Source organism: Procambarus clarkii, chromosome 26 (genome assembly GCF_040958095.1).
Source record: "Procambarus clarkii isolate CNS0578487 chromosome 26, FALCON_Pclarkii_2.0, whole genome shotgun sequence".
Classification (NCBI taxonomy): Eukaryota; Metazoa; Arthropoda; class Malacostraca; order Decapoda; family Cambaridae; genus Procambarus; species Procambarus clarkii.
Window position 1 is genome coordinate 17,097,628 of NC_091175.1, and position 17,847 is coordinate 17,115,474.

Below are 17,847 nucleotides of genomic sequence, written 5' to 3' on the forward strand. Positions count from 1 at the left end.
TATATATATATATATATATAGAGAGAGAGAGAGAGAGAGAGAGAGAGAGAGAGAGAGAGAGAGAGAGAGAGAGAGAGAGAGAGAGAGAGAGAGAGAGAGAGAGAGAGAGAGACATCCCAACATCTCTTACCTCCCCTCACAAGACACACTGGGTTTAGTGTATTAGGTCTTCAACAGTAACATCGGCAACGAGCCCATGAGGAGGATCCCCTCCGCTTTAATGCCTCTCGAGCGAGGAGAGAAGCGATTACTCACTGTCAGTTTTTGTCCAAGTCGTCCTCAGCTCTGCCCCCCTTTCCTGGCACTTGTAAATGATATGTGGCATTATGCGTCTCTTGTCTGTGGCCTGCTACCTAGATGTGGCGAGGCTGAGGAGGTGTCAGAGGGAGAGGCAGAGGTGTCAGAGGGACAGGAATAGGTGTCAGAGGGAGAGGAATAGGTGTAAGAGGGAGAGGAATAGGTGTCAGAGGGAGAGGAAGACGTGTCAGAGGGAGAGGAAGAGGTGTCAGAGGGAGAGGAATAGGTGTCAGAGGGAGAGGAAGAGGTGTCAGAGGGAGAGGAAGAGGTGTCAGAGGGAGAGGAAGAGGTGTCAGAGGGAGAGGAATAGGTGTAAGAGGGAGAGGAATAGGTGTCAGAGGGAGAGGAAGAGGTGTCAGAGGGAGAGGTGTCAGAGGGAGAGGAAGAGGTGTCAGAGGGAGAGGAAGAGGAGTCAGAGGGAGAGGAAGAGGTGTCAGAGGGAGAGGAAGAGGTGTCAGAGGGAGAGGAGAGAGGTGTCAGAGGGAGAGGAAGAGGAGTCAGAGGGAGAGGAAGAGGTGTCAGAGGGAGAGGAAGAGGTGTCAGAGGGAGAGGAAGAGGAGTCAGAGGGAGAGGAAGAGGTGTCAGAGGGAGAGGAAGAGGTGTCAGAGGGAGAGGAAGAGGTGTCAGAGGGAGAGGAAGAGGTGTCAGAGGGAGAGGAAGAGGTGTCAGAGGGAGAGGAAGAGGTGTCAGAGGGAGAGGTGTCAGAGGGAGTGGAAGAGGTGTCAGAGGGAGAGGAAGAGGTGTCAGAGGGAGAGGAAGAGGTGTCAGAGGGAGAGGAAGAGGTGTCAGAGGGAGAGGAAGAGGTGTCAGAGGGAGAGGAATAGGTGTCAGAGGAAGAGGCAGAGGTATCAGAGGGAGAGGAAGAGGTGTCAGAGGGAGAGGAATAGGTGTCAGAGGAAGAGAAAGAGGTGTCAGAGGAAGAGAAAGAGGTGTCAGGATATAAAGACAAAAAAGTACACGCTGGTGGTGGCAGAAGCATTACAATGCTGATGAAAGAACACACACACACACAAACACACACACACACACACACACACACACACACACACACACACACACACACACACACACACACACACACACACATATAGTAGTTCAATCTCAAAACACAGTCCTCATATCCACCAGTCAAACAGCCAGTTCATTACAGACCTGTCTCCCAGCATCACCCCTACAGGACTCTATCCTCCTCCCTATTTCATCTCCTTCCCACCATTAACCCACATGAAAGGGAAGACCAACAGGAGAAGGGGAACTCAAAGCAAATGAGTGGGCGAGAACTAAGGAAACGAATATTGATGTAATAGCAGTAGTGGAAACAAAACTCACCTGAAGGATAATGCAGTGTTTCTCCAAGGGCGTTCCAGATATGACAGAAATATCTCCGAAGGTAAGGAGAGGATCAGCACTTCTGTAAAGAGGAAAGGTATATATCTGTAGATATTCTGTATATCTCTACTCTGCTGGGGGAGGTAAATATGTCTACTCTGCTGAAGGAGGTAAATATATCTATACTGCTCGTACTGTATATATATTTACAATTTATAATGTTTTTTATTGCATTGTAGCATAATTTTCATTAGATATTACCAAAGTCTAACACAAAAAAAGTGATTCGAACTGTTTTTTCGGGTCACTTTTTTCATTTTCCAGGAAAAAAAAGTTAGTAAAAACACCCAAAACAGTAAAGCCAAGCAATATTCCAGTACAAGTTGGATGAAGTAGTTTCCAGGGTCCTAAACGAATGCAAGGAAGACCTTAGCCAACCCTTGTTAAAGTCTTCCAAACGGAAAATTGAAGGGAATTGCCTAGTCAACCCTTGAGGAGTATCTTCCATGTATCTTCATTATAGAGTATCTTAATTAGAGTTAGGCACTGTGCCTGTGATGTGAATAGTTGCAAATTTAGCCTCTATTGTTTGCAAAGTCGATCAATCACTTTGACTCAATCTATCAATCAATTAGTTCAATCTAAATTGTGAACAAATTAAAGTGATAATTGCAAATGCCATTAGTGATTATATAAAAAAAATCACAATGTGCTTTTACAAAGGGGCAATCAAGTGTAACCAATTAATCTAGCATTTTTCACCTATTTTCAGCAGTAGTAATTGTAATGACAGGACGTGTCGACTTGAGAATGGTCCAGGACGGACCGAAACGTCGTCGTCCCTTCACTTTCTAGTGTGTGTGGTTTGGTCAACATATTTCAACCACGTTATTGTGACTCCTCGCCTGCATCTAGTACACATCAGATACATCTAACGACAGTACTGAATATATCGCGACACTGACAGGGCTATTGACAGACACGAAAAGAAGCAATGAGAAAAGGTCGAGTCAGAAAACGCCTCTGTAAAACGCACAGTTCGGCGGTCGAATTCATCATCGTTAGCTATGGAGTGAGGTTTCTATGTACGAGAAGGGCCTTCCTCATGGTAATGAGTTCCTCCCCTTGAGATAGAGCAGGGCTTGTGTGAAGGCGTGCAAGCCTTTGCCTAAATAAATATGGGTGACATGGGCTTCGACATAAATATATCACTGAGCTCCCTCGCTTGCTCTCTCTCTCTCTCTCTCTCTCTCTCTCTCTCTCTCTCTCTCTCTCTCTCTCTCAACTGTTCACGAGGGACTAGTATACTGGTTCCGTGGTCAGCTAAAACAACACATGATATACACGGCACAACCGCTTCTGCTGCTCTTGGTCATTATACCCTCTATGACTCTTAGATTCATTTAGCCAAACCAGCCAAACCTGTGGGTAGCATAAACAACCTGTCCTCACACTTAATGCACCGCAAATTGCACGCATTTGTTCACAGCGTCAAAATTCCGGGGTTTTAGTGACATTAAAACCGTTCCCTCACACATTATATAATATATATATATATATATATATATATATATATATATATATATATATATATATATATATATATATATATATGTGTGTGTGTGTGTGTGTGTGTGTGTGTGTGTGTGTGTGTGTGTGTGTGTGTGTGAGTGTGAGTGTGTGTGTGTGAGTGTGTGTGTGTGTGTGTGTGTGTGTGTGTGTGTGTGTGTGTGTGTGTGTGTGTGTGTGTGTGTACTCACCTAGTTGTGCTTGCGGGGGTTGAGCTCTGGCTCTTTGGTCCCGCCTCTCAACTGTCAATCAACGGGTGTACAGGTTCCTGAGCCTACTGGGCTCTATCATATCTGTGTCTGAGTGTGTGTCTATCTATACAGACAGGTATAGTCTGTCTGTGTCTATCTACTTATGTCTATTAATGTGTATAAATATATTTATATATATATTCCCGTCTATCAATATCAGTCTGGCTGACTTTCGAGTCCTCTCTAATCTTTCTCTTTCTCTCTCTCTCTCTCTCTCTCTCTCTCTCTCTCTCTCTCTCTCTCTCTCTCTCTCTCTCTCTCTCTCTCTCTCTCTCTCTCTTTCCTTCTCTCTTTCACTAACCATTCATCTAACTAAATCTACAGCTGTCAGGAGGCTGGTGAACCATCTATCTAACTATCTTCTTGAACTGACAAGTGTAACAGGGGAACAAGGGTAAACAAAACAATTAATGGTCATTGCTCCCAGCTCGCCGCCAGAGAGAAACCCCCATTTATTAAAACCCCCAAAAAATGAGGGGGAGAAAAAACCCGGATTAATGGGTAATTAACATGTTAATACCTGTGATGCATTGCTGCAACAAGTCGGTCATGGCTGCTTGGGAGAAGACGAGTGTTCTTTGTACTTTCTTGAGATGCTGGTTCGAGTCCGAGAATGCATAAGCGTCAATAAATGTGGAGTGAGGAGTGGCTACACTCTGATGTGTGGGTGTGTGGGTGTTCACTATTCATGTCTGCAGAATTGAGCTATTAGCTCTTGGACCCCGCCTTTCTAAGCAGTTTAATTTTCCCCTCTGTTATATCTACTACATATGTTTCTCTCTAACACACGCGCGCACACGTACACACTCGTGCACAATCACACGTGCACACACACACACTCACACACACACACACACACACACACACACACACACACACACACACACACACACACACACACACACACACACACATCCCCAGGAAGCACCCCATAGCTGCTAACTCCCGGACTGTGTGTGTGTGTATTCACCTAGTTGAGCTTTGCTCTTTCGGCCCGCCTCTCAACTGTCAATCAACTGTTTACTAACTACTTTTTTTTCCCCACACCACACACACACACACACACACACACACCCCAGGAAGCAGCCCGTAACAGCTGACTAACTCCCAGGTACCTATTTACTGCTAGGTAACAGGGGCTTTCAGGATGAAAGAAACTTTGCCCATTTGTTTCTGCCTCGAGCGGGAATCGAACCCGCGCCACAGAATTACGAGACCTGCGCGATATCCACCAGGCTACGAGGCCCCCCTAATTGTGTGTGTGTGTGTGTGTGTGTGTGTGTGTGTGTGTGTGTGTGTGTGTGTGTGTGTGTGTGTGTGTGTGTGTGTGTATATTTTTATTTATTTGAAGAATAAATTTACCACCAAAGGCGTGACCATCAGATGCGCCCTTGCCACTAAAAACAGCACCAACAGCTACTATAAATAATGACTTATTAATAAATAATAATAATAAATACAATAATGACTATTGTACCCCCCCAAAAAGCCCACATTTCATACAATTGCAATTCTAAAAGGCCTAACCAAAATGAGACCCCCCAACCCTTGCCTGTCCAAGGCCTAAATGAACAACCTCATGCATAACACACACAACCATAGACCTAATTACATATATGTAATGTATTGAGGGTCCAGGACAAAATTGGGTTTTACCACAACGCAAAATTTTGGGGGTTATAAATCTGTTTTAAACAAAAACCTGTTAAATGCATGGCTTAGGCAGGCTGTACCACGTACCGGTAAGCTCAGATAAGCTGTACCACGTACCGGTAACTTCAGATAAGCTGTACCGCGTACCGGTAACTTCAGATAAACTGTACCGCGTACCGGTAAGCTCAGAAAGGCTGTACCACGTACCGGTAACTTCAGATAAGCTGTACCACGTACCGGTAAGCTCAGATAAGCTGTACCGCGTACCGGTAAGCTCAGATAAGCTGTACCACGTACCGGTAACTTCAGATAAGCTGTACCACGTACCGGTAACTTCAGATAAGCTGTACCACGTACCGGTAACTTCAGATAAGCTGTACCACGTACCGGTAACCTCAGATAAGCTGTACCACATACCGGTAACCTCAGATAAGCTGTACCACATACCGATAAGAACAGGAAAACTGTACCGTGTAATAGGACGTTTTTATCACAATAAACTTCTATCTTGTTCACATTAATGTAATTTACATAATATCGACGACTTATTTACATCGTCGATGCAAGATTTTATTTATAATTACTAGATTTTATTGAACATGAAACTGGCTTAAGCAAGATTTAAATTGCTAATTGTCAAGAAGTTTACTCCTTGCGACAAATTCACTAATATTTAGTATTCAATATCAGGTGTAAACTGGCTGGTAATAACATTATCAAGTGTAAACCGACTCAACCCCGACGCATCAGTAGATGTAAACAAACAGACGTTACCAGAACGATGTAGCAACGTTATTAAGCGGTTAGCCACAGATCAAAAAAATAACGTTGCGACAACGTTATTAAGCTGTTAGCCGTAGATCAAAAAATAACGTTGCGACAACGTTATTAAGCTGTTAGCCGTAGACCAAAAAATAACGTTGCGACAACGTTATTAAGCTGTTAGCCTTCAACCAAAAAATAACGTTGCAGCGATGTTATTAAGCTGTTAGACGTTGACCAAAAAATAACGTTGCAGCAACGTTATTAAGCTGTTAGACGTAGACCAAAAAATAACGTTGCAGCAACGTTATTAAGCGGTTAGCCATAAACCAAAAAATAACGTTGTGGCGACGTTGTGTGTTTGTTATTGTGTTCTGGCGAGGCAAATTGCTGGGTGTTTACAGAAGCTGGGAGTGAAGTGGCGAGTACTAGTACCAAGCGTCAGCTAGGATAGTGTCCCAGCACCCAGCTAGGGGTACTGGAGCGGTGACGAGGTGGTAGAACCGGTTCTCTGGTGGTCGTGGTGGTCGTTTGATTGTGATAGGTTGTTAGTAGTTGTCTGAGAGGGGGTTGTGGATGATGAGAGAGGAGGGGGGGGAGAGGGGGTTGTGGATGATGAGAGAGGAGGGGGGGAGAGGGGGGGTATATGGATAATGAGAGGTGTAGATAGTGAGAAAGACATAAAGGCGATGAACTAATCACCACGAACCATAGTTTAAGCGAAATTACAACTGATCCGTCCATAGAAATGTCAGAAACACAAATCGTTTCAGACACTGATTACATAACTTACAGAATTCTATATTTCTCATGTCAACAGCTGTGCCAGTAGGCCTACCACTGAATTCTTAGTGCCAATAGACCTGTTACAGAGTCGTCCGAAGTGCCATAAAGCCTACAGCAGTGTGTATAAATGCCAGAATACCGACTACTTTGCTCTTATTAGCGGAGGTAGGCCTACTATATTTTTTTCATTAGGGGCAGTAGATCTATTACATTTCTTTTTTTGTACCAGTGAGCCTACTGCATAGCTTGTATTAGTATCAGTAGGCCTAATGTTTATAGGCAAGTAGTTTATATTAGTGCCAAATGGCAGACTACATTCTTTTTTATCAGTGCCAGTAAGCCTACCTCACTGCCTTTATTAGTGCCAGCAGTAGGCCTATTAGTGTAGGCAGTTCTAATAAGAACTAAATTCTAATAAGACAGTATAGTTCTGATTAGCGCCATTAGGCCTACGATATTCAAGAAGACATATAGTTATTTCAAACTGAGTGAATGTTCTATATAAAACATAAATAAATAATATAGTGGGTCAGCCAGAGTCTTAGGGGCCCACGCAGGAATATCAAGAATACTCAAGATATCAAGAATAATATCAAGAATACTCAAGAATACTTTCTGGCATGTCTTTACATGCCAGAAAGTATTCTGAGGAAACTACTCCAAGCTTGTACTAAAGAGGCACCCTTCTTGAGCCCGGATGGGCACATGTATAAGCAAGTAGATGGGGTCGCCATGGGTTCTCCCCTAGGTGTCCTGTTTGCAAACTTCTACATGGGTACCATCGAGCAAAAAGTCTTAGTCGACATGAACTTGAAACCGGCCATATACTGCAGGTATGTTGACGACATTTTTACACAGGTACCTGATGTCAGACATCTGCAGGAGCTGAAGGAGGCATTTGAGCAGAGTTCCGTGCTGCGTTTCACTTACGAGACGGAAAAGGATGGGAAGCTGCCTTTTCTAGATGTAACAGTCATGGAAAAGGGCGGAGGTTTCCACACTGCAGTCTACACTAAGGAAACAAACATAGGAATGTGCCTAAATGCCAACAGCGACTGCCCCGACAGGTACAAGAGGAGTGTTGTTAACGCATACGTCGACCGTGCTCTCAGCCACAGCTCAGAATGGAAGCAAGTCGACGAAGAACTCTGTAGGGTAAGGCAGGTTCTAGTCAATAACGGCTTCTCCAATGGTTTCATCGAAGACATCATAAGAAGGAAAGTGAAAAGCCATGCAACCTCTGAAGAGACAACTAACACAACACCTATACCCCCTATTAGACTATTTTACAGGAACTTCTTTTCCACAGCTCATAAAACGGAGGAAAGGGTCCTGAAAGATATTGTTAATAGAAACATTATCCCTACAGACAAAAATCAGAGGATACAACTGACGATTTACTATAAAACCAGAAAAACGGCCAGCCTACTCATGAGAAACTCTCCAGACACAAAACAGAACGCTTTAAAAGAGACTAACGTCGTCTATGCCTTCAAATGCCCACTTGGGGACTGTAAGCTCCAAAAAACCCAGTATATAGGCAAGACAACAACATCTCTTTCTAGGCGTTTAACGATGCATAAGCAACAGGGCTCCATTAAGGAACATATAATCTCTTCCCATAACCAAACCATCGCCAGAGAAATCCTAGTAAACAACACAGAAATCATCGATAGATACAGCGATAGCAGTCGGCTTGACGTTTGCGAGGCACTACACATCAAGAAGTCAACACCAGCAATCAACAGCCAATTATTGCACAACTATATTCTACCCACCTCAAGACTCCGCTCCAATATAGAAGCATCAAGAAATATGGACCAATAGGCTTTCTACAAACACTTCTATTCAATACCCATTGTTTCTGTTCTGTCTTGTGTTGATACTTTTAATACCCTATTAATATCCCCTGTTCTGTCTTGTGTTAATGCCACATCATCCTTCCCACCTCACTCAAATGTAGATATAATATCAGAGAGACGTAAGTTCTAATCAGTTGTGTATTTGTGAAGTCTTTGAAAATGTAATAAGTTTTACGAAACGCGCCCGTGTCGCGTCAGACTAGAAATAAAAATGAATTTTGGAGAAGTGATTTTTGATTTACCTCCAACAGTGAAGCGTAATGTACGAAAGATTGAGAAAATTCGTGTTAGAATTATTAATCTTACTTTTTCGGTCATATTTAATAATATATGTCTACAGGAAAGACTGCTACCAAAATATACTAATATATATATATATATATATATATATATATGTGTGTGTATATATATATATATATATATATATATATATATATATATATATATATATATATATATATATATATATATATATCATAATAATAATAATAATAATAATATTTTTGACTTCGTGTATATAAGTCAATTTGTGGATATATTAAGTTGGATACGAACCAACGCACTCAATTTCCTCTCAAAATGTACACGCTGCCATTAATGTCTGTTGTGGGTGCTCAAGCTTGCAATAATAGTCTTGGCAATCTTATCCTCCCCGTTGCAAGACTCAACACAGTCGACGAGACACAGTTTACACTATCTTTTGTGCCTATGATTTGGTCTACGATATTGCTGAAGCTTGAGAGCGTCTCCTGTGCTTCATCTTGAGGGATATATGCTTTCGTGAATTCCCTTCCTAATTTCCGTTCCTAAGTTGGCTTCCTAAATTCACCATCTTAAGTTCCGTCCCATCCCACAAATCCTTATCCTGACCCATTTCAAGAGTCAAATTATAGTTGAAATGGCTTGGCGCTTTCCCCTGATCATTCCACCCCCATTCCATTCCGTCTGTGCTCAGGCTTCCCACACCTTCCTCTATATTCCCATTTTGCTGTCCTACTTTAGCCTTCCCTATTTGCCTATTACCATTCTAATACGACCGCCACTCAATAAACTTATTTCAATTTCAATTTCAATTTCAATATCCTCCTTCCCATAGACTTTCCCGTTTCGTTTCTGTTCCTTATTCCCCAATTAACGCTTCCCACTACTCTACCCTCATCCCTCTTCCTCTCCCTTCCTTCCCCCCCTTCCTCCTCCTCTTCCTCCTCCTCCTCTTCCTCCTCCTCCTCCTTGCTGGCTAACGACCCGTTTATAAAAAACATTAATGGGAAATTCTGACGGATGCCAAATCGCCAATTTTGGCTCGAAAATGAGAGTAATATGGCATTCCTCTGTCTAATGACCCAGGCGATTGAACAAGCTCAACGGAGAGAGAGAGAGAGAGAGAGAGAGAGAGAGAGAGAGAGAGAGAGAGAGAGAGAGAGAGAGAGAGAGAGAGAGAGAGAGAGAGAGAGAGAGAGAGAGAGAGAGAGAGAGAGAGATAAAGAAATTAAAGTTAATGTTATTGTCACTAGTGTCTATTCAATAATTTGCTTGATTTCGTGAGAAATGGTGAGAAACTTCTCTGACGAATGCAAATGCCATAATACATAATAAAAATGGGAGATATATATAGCTGTTTACTAAATGCGGTGCGGAGGACTATGCGAGGCTACAGGTGCGCTGACCCGACTGAATCTTACAGCTCCACAGCGTCATCTGTAAGATTCAGAGGGCAAGATTCACAGTGCAAGATTCAGAGTGATCTTCCTGTTCAGATCTGTGTCTTCAGGTAGGCTCTTGGACTGACTTGTTAGCTACCACAGGTGACGTGAGAGAACAAGCCCCTCCTTGAGTTTAATGTCAAGTATAGGGAGACCCACGAGTTTAGTGTCAAGCATAGGGAGACCCACGAGTTTAGTGTCAAGCATAAAGAGACCCACGAGTTTAGTGTCAAGCATAAGGAGACCCACGAGTTTAGTGTCAAGCATAGGGAGACACACGAATTTAGTATCAAGCATAGCGAGACCCACATTATGCCATAGCCAGGGGAATGGGCAACGCCAAGAAGGAGAATTTGACTAGCATAAACTGAAACCATTTCCAGTTAGTCCTAAGCTGTTAACTCCTGTGGACTGAACCCCAACCACTACAGCCCTTGACAGGAGGGAACCACCCCCGTCCACCCCCGACCTAATGGGTGTGGCTGCCCCATATTGGAAGCGAGCAACATGGGTGTGCTGGCCCCCATGATGCGTAGATCATGGGGTGTGGCGGCCACCTGGTAAGACACTTATGCTTGGAGGTATTATCCCTACCCATGTTTACACCTCTGTTCATCAAGTTCCTTTGATTTTGAGTGCGTGTGTATAAGGAGGCGAGAGCAGGGATTAATGGCTGTGGTCCCAGTAAACTCTCTCTTAACTTTACCTGTGAACTTAAGGGTGTTTTGTGCATTAGTTTGTGTGTGTGTGTGTGTTCAACAAACCAAGAAGTGTCCCCTACTCCCTCGGCCTTCTCAAAAGCAAAGGTACAGTAATTTTTCATGTTTAACTCTAAAAGTCACACTCTCCATGTCTATTTCTATGGTGATTTTCCACGTCTAATTCTGTATTGACTTTCAGGTCTAATTCAACAGTAACTTGTTTTATGTCTAATTCAATAGTAACTTTTTTATGTCTAATTCAACGGAGATTTACTATCTCTAATTCATCAGTGACTTTTTATGGCTAATTCAACGGAGATTTGCTATCTCTAATTCAACAGTGACTTTTTATGTCTAATTCAACGGAGATTTGCTATCTCTAATTCAACAGTGACTTTTTATGGCTAATTATACAGTGAGTTTCCATTTATAATTTTACAGTGACCGCGATCACTAACGAACACAGAGGCTAACTATGCCTAGTTACTAAACAGCTAACGCACAAGCTCCCACGCCCCAACGAGGCCATCCCTTGGCAATAACAACTTAGGCCTAACTATACACAAATTTACAAAACAAGCAATACTAAATTATAATTATGCTGTGTTATCTTCTCCCCTTCCTTCTGTTATCTTCCCCCCTTCCTTGTGTTATCTCCCCCATTCCGTTACCTCCTCACTCCTCACCTCCCCTCCATAACCCCCCCCCCCCACACTTCAATTTCCTCATACGACAGTTAACAGAAACGGCATTTTTTTTTTAAATAACCACTAGAAAAAAAAGTCCTCAGGAACAATGGAATTAAATTGGCAATTTAATTAGCTGCTTCGACGGGGGGGGGGGGGGGAGGGAGGGAGGAGGGACAACTGACAAGCCGCCGGCTTCTGTCCCCCCGTCGAAGCAACGAGAGATGAAAAAAAAGTGTGGAGTCATTAAACGATTAAATAAGCCGGGTCCCTTAAGCTAGAGCTCAATACCTCCTAACACACACACACACACACACACACACACACACACACACACACACACACACACACACACACACACGCGCGCGCGCGCGCCGCCGCCGACTTCTGTACAGTCTAGGCAAGTCCAAGAACTAAGAGGCATGAGTTACGAGGAAAGACTGAGGGAACTGCACCTCACGTCGCTGGAAGACAGCAGAGCTCGGGGGAGACATGATCACCACACACAAGATTCTCAGGGGAATTGACAGGGTAGACAAGGACAGATTATTTAACACTGGTGGTACACGCACAAGGGGTCACAGGTGGAAACTGAGTACCCAAATGAGCCACAGAGACGTTAGAAAGAACTTTTTCAGTGTCAGAGTAGTTAGTAAATGGAATGCATTAGATAATGATGTGGTGGAGGCTGACTCCATACACAGCTTCAAGTGTAGATATGATAGAGCCCAGTAGGCTCAGGAATCTGTACACCTGTTGATTGACGGTTGAGAGGCGGGACCAAGGAGCCAGAGCTCAACCAGCTCACAACAGTTGCCTCCTTGGTGACGAACCTCGAACCATTAACCCCGGCGACCCGGGAACCGCCGGTAATATCTAATACCTTAATACCCTTCAATACCTAATACCCTAGTACCCGAGTACCCTAATACCCTTTAATACCTAATACCCTAATACCCCAGTACCCTAATACCCTTTAATACCTAATACCCCAGTACCCTAATACCCTTTAATACCTAATACCCGAGTACCCTAATACCCTTTAATACCTAATACCCGAGTACCCTAATACCCTTTAATACCTAATACCCGAGTACCCTAATACCCTTTAATACCTAATACCCGAGTACCCTAATACCTTTTAATACCTAATACCCGAGTACCCTAATACCTTTTAATACCTAATACCCGAGTACCCTAATACCTTTTAATACCTAATACCCTAATACCCCAGTACCTTAATACCCTTCAATACCTAATACCCTAATACCCGAGTACACTAATACCCTAATACCCCAGTACCTTAATACCCTTCAATACCTAATACCCTAATACCCGAGTACACTAATACCCTTTAATACCTAATACCCTAATACCCTTTAATACCTAATGAAGTTGTTGAAATTGTGTTTGGTGTATAGGTATCTTACCTTGAGGTGTTGTCGTGGCTTAGCGTCCCCGCGGCCCGGTCGCCGACCAGGCCTAAAGAGGCGTTTGGCTGGGAATTAACAAGTTGAAGACTAAACAAGCAATCATTCACAACAAACGGTACGTGTACCAGACAAGGGACGAAACGGTACGTGTACGAACCCAAAGCGCAACTGTGCACCAAAAGCACACACTAATTCCGAACGGTAAAAATCGAACACCCTTACAAACACACATCCACGTAACGGTCCCTATGATTCCCTTGTTACAACTGTTATACATCTTGTTAAAACGTGTTTATGACGTAGTCGAACGCTGTTACAACTTGTTCGAAGGTGTGCAACCTTGTTCGAACGGAGTGCCAAGCAACAGGAGACAGTGCCCAACGAGAAAGACCTCACAGAAATAGATGTACAGACTGTCGAGCAATCAGATAGACAGTAGGAGTAGGGCAGTGCCAACGAGGTCACGTTAGTGAGTACCTGACGAGAGAGAGAGAGAGAGAGAGAGAGAGAGAGAGAGAGAGAGAGAGAGAGAGAGAGAGAGAGAGAGAGAGAGAGAGAGAGAGAGAGAGAGACAGAGACAGAGACAGAGACAGAGACAGAGAGAGAGAGAGAGAGAGAGAGAGAGAGAGAGAGAGAGAGAGAGAGAGAGAGAGAGAGAGAGAGAGAGAGAGAGAGAGAGAGAGAGAGAGAGAGAGAGAGAGACAGAGAGAGAGAGAGAGAGAGAGAGAGAGAGAGAGAGAGAGAGAGAGAGAGAGAGAGAGAGAGAGAGAGAGAGAGAAAGAGAGAGAGAGAGAGAGAGAGAGAGAGAGAGAGAGAGAGAGAGAGAGAGAGAGAGAGAGAGAGAGAGAGAGAGAAGACTCAGGTGGAGACACCAGTAGGATAGATCTGCCAATCTCATTAACTAGTTCCCCCCCCCCTTTCCTCCCTCCCCCCCCCCATCACCCCCAACCATCCCCCCTACCTCAAACCACCATCAACCCTTCCCCCCCCCCTCGCCAACTTCCCCATCAACCTCCCCAAACACAGCCCCCCTCCCTTCCTAACTGCCCCCCTTCCCTTCTCTTCCTTCCCCCACACTCCCCCTTCCCTATTCTGCCCCTTCACCCCCCTCCCCCTCCCCCCATCGCAAGACAGACAGACGACCCTGAAAATACGATCTGGGGGCCAAGAGTCTCTTTACAACCTCGAAGACATGGTTGAAACTCCCCTATCTTCTTAGATAGCTAGACACTCTAGTGAATTCGAGTCAGTATTACCATCTGTCTTTCTCCAGACGCTATACTTAGACATGTTCCTGTACTCTGTACATCTTGAAAGATGTACACTGTGTTCCCAAGTGTACAATAAGTCATTACAAATTATAAAGACAACTGCGGGCTCGCCATAGACCGTGCTACTTGGAACTTTTTGTTCCAGGTAGAGAATCTTAAACAACATCAAGACAACTAATGGTGGCTTAGATAATGGTGTCTTAGATAATGGTGGCTTAGATAATGGTGGCTTAGATAATGGTGTCTTAGATAATGGTGTCTTAGATAATGGTGGTTTAGATAATGGTGTCTTAGATAATGGTGTCTTAGATAATGGTGGCTTAGATAATGGTGGCTTAGATAATGGTGTCTTAGATAATGGTGTCTTAGATAATGGTGGCTTAGATAATGGTGTCTTAGATAATGGTGGCTTAGATAATGGTGTCTTAGATAATGGTGTCTTAGATAATGGTGTCTTAGATAATGGTGGCTTAGATAATGGTGGCTTAGATAATGGTGGCTTAGATAATGGTGGCTTAGATAATGGTGTCTTAGATAATGGTGTCTTAGATAATGGTGTCTTAGATAATGGTGGCTTAGATAATGGTGGCTTAGATAATGGTGGCTTAGATAATGGATAGAAAGAATAGAAATTTATATCCACCCAAACTCATTCGTATATGTCTAGCCTACGCTTGAAACAATCAAGGGGATCCCACGTTAATCCTGTTACCCGGTAATTGCTTCTATAAATATACAATTCTCGCTTCTAAGCTAGTATTTACCCAGGTCTTTCTTCATTCTAAACTTTTTCACATTCGTATCCCATTGCTTCGTGTTCTAATTTGTGTTGATGCAAACAGTACTTGTAGTTCGAACACCCCCAGGAGTTCGTACGCTTCACGTGTTCGAACCCCCTTACCTAAGGGGTGGGGTGGGGTGGGGGGGGGGGGTTCTCCCGCTTAACTATTCATATTCATCAATATATATCAACAGAGGTGCATCTGTAGTTATGCTACTTGCTACCCACAACAATTTAAAGGATCACAGAGTTAAAGAGTTGCCTGTGTGATCTTAAGACGCCCCCCCCCCTACATCTTGCAAGATACGTTGCTATGCATGATCAGTGGAGTCTCTTAGCCAGCATTAGTAAATTTTGTTCATGGATTATGCGGAATATTCTCGTGGATATAAGAACCTGCCACAGGTAACGGTAGCCACCTGTTACAGGTAACGGTATAGCCACCTGCCACAGGTAACGGTAGCCACCTGTTACAGGTAACGGTATAGCCACCTGCCACAGGTAACGGTAGCCACCTGCCACAGGTAACGGTATAGCCACCTGCCACAGGTAACGGTAGCCACCTGCCACAGGTAACGGTATAGCCACCTGCCACAGGTAACGGTAACCACCTGCCACAGGTAACGGTAGCCACCTGCCACAGGTAACGGTATAGCCACCTGCCACAGGTAACGGTAGCCACCTGCCACAGGTAACGGTATAGCCACCTGCCACAGGTAACGGTATAGCCACCTGCCACAGGTAACGGTAGCTACCTGCCATAGGTAACGGTAGCCACTTACCACAGGTAACGGTAGCCACCTGCCAGAGGTAACGGTATAGCCACCTGCCACAGGTAACGGTAGCCACCTGCCACAGGTAACGGTAGCCACCTGCCACAGGTAACGGTTGCTACCTGCCACAGGTAACGGTATAGCCACCTGCCACAGGTAACGGTAGCCACCTGCCACAGGTAACGGTAGCCACCTGCCACAGGTAACGGTAGCCACCTGCCACAGGTAACGGTAGCCACCTGCCACAGGTAACGGTAGCCACCCTGCCACAGGTAACGGTAGCCACCTGCCACAGGTAACGGTAGCCACCTGCCACAGGTAACGGTATAGCCACCTGCCACAGGTAACGGTAGCTACCTGCCACAGGTATCGGTATAGCCACCTGCCACAGGTAACGTTAGCCACCTGCCACAGGTAACGGTGGCCACCTGCCACAGGTAACGGTAGCCACCTGCCACAGGTAACGGTAGCCACCTGCCACAGGTAACGGTAGCCACCTGCCACAGGTAACGGTAGCCACCTGCCACAGGTAACGGTAGCTACCTGCCACAGGTAACCGTAGCCACCTGCCACAGGTAACGGTAGCCACCTGCCACAGGTAACGGTAGCCACCTGCCACAGGTAACGGTATAGCCACCTGCCACAGGTAACGGTAGCCACCTGCCACAGGTAACGGTAGCCTCCTGCCAAAGGTAACGGTAGCCACCTGCCACAGGTAACGGTAGCCACCTGCCACAGGTAACGGTAGCCACCTGCCACAGGTAACGGTAGCCACCTGCCACAGGTAACTGTGACAATAATTGGATAATTGTGCCTTTCGGTCTGTGATTTCTGTCTCATCAGACCCAAAAAGACAAATTCGAGTAGGCTATTTAGGCCTAGTTAAATTCAACCTGTTTGACATGGAAATTTAACCCCTGTGTCAAGCTCATTAAGGACTCTACTCCCAAGAGATTCTGAAGATTTAATTGACCGTAGTGATTAGATTAGCTGCGAGATTCTTCTTCTGTTCCTTGAAGGAATATTTTAATTTGCTTCGAAAGCAGATTTGTAATTTGTGTTTTTAATTAATTATTATTAATTAATTTAATTAAGTAATTTTTTTTAATTAATTATTGTCGGGGACAGGAAGCCTGCACTTCGATTTTCATAGGTCCCCGCTAGGTCATCTACTGAACCTTTCCCTTACGCCAGCCACAACAGTTAGCTAATTCCTAGGTCACTGTTGACTGCTAGGTGAACAGATTCATGGGGTGAAATGAAAGCTTGCCCAACCGCTTCTGTTCTCCCCAGGGAATTGAGCCCGGGATCATCGGTTGCCGGCCGAGGACTTTAATCAAAGAAAATTCCTCTTCATCTTCCTGTGTTATTTAGTGACTAGCGCCAGCTTCAACAGTCTGGTTGATCAGACCACCAACCAGGGAGAGGCCCTAAGTCAGAGACCGGGCCGCGGGGACGTTGATCCTCGTAATCCCCCGCCAGGTGTGTGTACCATTTTGGGCTGATTCAAGAACACAGAACGTGAACTTTTCCGGAATTCAACAGTCCTTTTTTGTACGTGTGACTATATAGTAAATGAGCATTATCACCCCCCCCCCTCCCCCCCCCCCCCGGTGGAGGAGGGGTGGAGAGGGGAGGGAGAGAGAGAGGGGGGTGGAGAGGTGAGAGAAAGGGGGAAGGGGGAAGGGCAAAATATCTAATTTTCTGAATATATAAAAGACGAGTCTGTCAATATTGTGGAGGCAGACACACCCCTACCTCACCCTCCCCCCCCCCACACCTCTCTATCTTTCCCCTCTTTTTCCCCCACAACTCTCTCTCCCCTCCCTCTCTCTCCCCTCCCTCTCTCTCCCCTCCCTCTCTCTCCCCAGTATTCTTACAGCTGTTGACTCTTTAAACAAACAAGCATCGTACCTCATATCAAACCCGCATGAGGGGGAAAATTTCACACCTGCAAAACACCAATACACACACACACACACACACACAC

The 17,847-nt window shown here is 44.7% G+C and overlaps 1 long non-coding RNA gene across 1 annotated transcript in view; it reads right to left on the reverse strand.

Annotated features, from left to right (window-relative positions):
* Nucleotides 1–1,605: 1,605 nt before the first annotated feature.
* LOC138368749 (uncharacterized) overlaps nucleotides 1,606–17,847 on the reverse strand; it is a 60,580-nt gene continuing 44,338 nt past the window's right edge. The window contains exon 3 of the long non-coding RNA XR_011229652.1: nucleotides 1,606–1,708. This is a non-coding gene — a long non-coding RNA (uncharacterized lncRNA). The remainder of the gene's footprint in view (nucleotides 1,709–17,847) is intronic.